Here is a 3417-nt window from a genome sequence, read left to right on the forward strand (position 1 = left end):
ATATTCATATATTTTCTGCATATGCGTAACTTTCTTATATGTGTATATCTTCCATATATGCATGTCTTTTATATATGTGAATCTACAGTGTGTGCACAACTTCAATATTACCAAATTGCCAATATCAGCGCTTAGGATTCCATACAGAGAAGGATTATCTTGGAAGACGAGCTCCTGAAGATGGCTTCCTAAAGTCCATATATATGGAGGAACAACAGTGAGTTGGGCATCAAAGGTGAAGAATTTGTAGGAAAAAAGCTTCCTCAAGAGAGGGAACTTTAAAATCGAAGGGCTAAAGCAAGCATTCCTGCCATAGATGGGATTATTGGAGTACTCTGAAACCCATCCAAGATTAATTTCTACAATGTGCCATTCCTTGTCATCTTTGTCAATGTCGCAAACGATTCCATGGGGCCTGCCCATACATAGATTATCTGGATAAGAGGATTTCCAATTTATTTCTGGATTAATGGCTTCCAGGACTTTGTATACTGCTGCTTCTTCGCTGCTATCCAGTGCAGGTTCACCATAGTTCTCTGCAAGGGCAAGGGCTATGATTAAACTGAATAGGGCATGCAAAAACGTCGTTCGAATACACATCTTGCAAAGCCTCTGATAGCGCAAAGTTTAAACACCTTTTTGCTGCAGTACGCACTGCAACTGTGATTTCCATGGCTATCTTAGTTCATTTAAGCCTTAAAATGATGCATATTTTTAGGATTTACAAGCTTTAAAGCATAGTTACCAAATCATATTCACTTCATACTGTGAGAGTGTGCATTCCTAATCAGACTCATCCTATTATTTCTTTCTTGGACTATTGCTTTTGCACATTAGTATTACTTACTATTGAATAACTGCATAATGTGTGAGTGTGCATTCCTAATCAGACGACTCCTATTATTTCTTGGACTATTTTTCGCAGATTAGTATTACTTACTATTTCTTGCTAGTTACATAAAATGCAACCCTAATTTTTCTAATTAATGGTAAATGTAATTATTTTTAAACTCAAAATAGATGTTAATGGAGGAAAGCGAGCAGGTAAAGTAGAAACTAATGTAAAATGGAAACTGATGCCAATGAAGGCAGGATAGTAAATAAAATTGAAACTAAAGGTAACGAAAATTTACCAAGATTTTAAAATTTAGACAAAATATATGTCAATGGGAACAGGATAAGAGGTAAAATGGAAACTAATGGCAAGCTGAAATTTTCAGATTTCAAAATTTTAATGTTTCCTTTAATGGTTTAAAAAGCTGAGATAACTAGGAAAGAAAATTTTGAACTTGACTAAAAACTAATTGATTTTTTTATATATATTTATGTTAAAAATTGATTTTTTTATATATATTTATGTTTAAAGGAATTAAAAAAAAAAAATAAGTTTTAAATATTTAATTTTTAAATGTCTTAACTATAAAAAGGATTTTAAAATAAAATTGGAAACTAAATATGGATATATTTTTGAGTTTTGTATATTATATTGATTAAATTTATTTAAATTTCAAAATAAATACTAAGCATTTATATGAATGGTTAAATTGAAATTTAAATAAATTAAATCAATATAATATACAAAACTCAAAAATATATCTGTATTTAGTTTCCGATTTTATTTTAAAATCCTTTTTATAGTTAAGGCATTTAAAAATTATAAATTTAAAACTTATTTTTTTTAAATTCCTTTTAAGACAAATATATAAAAAAAAAAATCAATTCTTAACATAAATATATATATAAAAAAATCAATTAGTCATTAGTCAAGTTCAAAATTTTCTTTCCTAGTTATCTCAGCTTTCTAAACCATTAAAGGAAACATTAAAATTTTGAAATTTGAAAATTTCAGCTTGCCATTAGTTTCCATTTTACCTCTTATCCTGTTTCCATTGACATATATTTTGTCTAAATTTTAAAATCTTGGTAAATTTCCATTACCATTAGTTTCCATTTTATCTGCTATCCTGCCGTCATTGGCATCAATTTCCATTTTACATTAGTTTCTATTTTACCTTCTCTCTTGCCTCCATTAACATCTATTTTGAGTTTAAAAATAATTACAATTACCATTAATTAGAAAAATTAGGCTTGCATTTTATGTAACCAGCAAGAAATAGTAAGTAATACTAATCTGCAAAAAATAGTCCAAGAAATAATAGGAGTCGTCTGATTAGGAATGCACACTCTCACATTATGCATCGGTTCAATAGTAAGTAATACTAATGTGAAAAAACAATAGTCCAAGAAAGAAATAATAGGATGAGTCTGATTAGGAATGCACACTCTCACAGTATGAAGCGAATATGATTTGGTAACTATGCTTTAAAGCTTGTAAATCCTAAAAATATGCATCATTTTAAGGCTTAAATGAACTAAGATAGCCATGGAAATCACAGTTGCAGTGCGTACTGCAACAAAAAGTTGTTTAAACTTTGTGCTATCAAAGGCTTTGCAAGATGTGTATTTGGACAACGTTTTTTCATGCCCTATTCAGTTTAATTATAGCCCTTGCCCTTGCAGAGAACTATGGTGACCTGCACTGGATAGGAGCGAAGAAGCAGTAGTATACGAAGTCCTGGAAGCCATTAATCCATAAATAAACTGGAAATCCTCTTATCTAGATAATCTATGTACGGGCGAGCCTCATGGAATCATTTGCAACATTGACAAAGATGACAAGGAATGGCACATTGTGGAAATTAATCTTGGATGGGTTTCATAGTACTCTAATAATCCCATTTGTGGCAGGAATGCTTCCGTTAGCCCTTCGATTTTAAAGTTCCCTCTCCTGAGGAAGCTTTTCTCCTACAAATGCTTCACCTCTGATGCCCAACTCACTGTTATTTCTCCATATATATGGACTTTAGGAAGCCATCTTCAAAAGCTCGTTTTCCAAGATAATCCTTCTCTGTATGGAATCCTGAGCGTTGATATTGGTGATTTGGTAAGACTGAAGTTGCGCATATATTGTAGATTCACATATATAAAAGACATGCATATATGGAAGATATACACATATAAGAGAAAATTGGAATGATACAGAGAAGATTAGCATGGCCCCTGCGCAAGAATGACACGCACAAATCGAGAAATGGTCCAAGAAAGTTATGCATATAAACAAGATATGTGAATATACAGAAGTTGCGCATATACGGTTGATGCACATATACAAAATATGCACATATATGGAAGTTATATATACTAAAGTTTCACATACATGGAGGTTATGTGTATATACGGAAGTTGCACATATACCTGGAAGGTATGTGCATATAGAGAAGTTTCGCATATACATAAGATATGCACATATCTTTCATATATGCACAATTTCTGTACAGGAAAAATTTCCATATATGGAAGTTGCATATGTACGGTAGATGCACATACATAAAATACGTACATATATGGAAGATATTC

General features: G+C 31.5%; 1 non-coding gene across 1 annotated transcript; it reads left to right on the forward strand.

Moving 5' to 3' along the window:
- Positions 1 to 2998: 2998 nt before the first annotated feature.
- Positions 2999 to 3106, forward strand: LOC149242435 (U6 spliceosomal RNA). Its single transcript, XR_016246793.1, has one exon. It is a non-coding gene; the product is annotated as a U6 spliceosomal RNA (small nuclear RNA).
- The last annotated feature ends 311 nt before the right edge of the window (positions 3107 to 3417 follow it).

Source organism: Pinus tabuliformis, chromosome 8 (assembly GCF_031772625.1).
Source record: "Pinus tabuliformis cultivar Carrire ecotype Pingquan chromosome 8, CPIR1, whole genome shotgun sequence".
Taxonomy (NCBI): Eukaryota; Viridiplantae; Streptophyta; class Pinopsida; order Pinales; family Pinaceae; genus Pinus; species Pinus tabuliformis.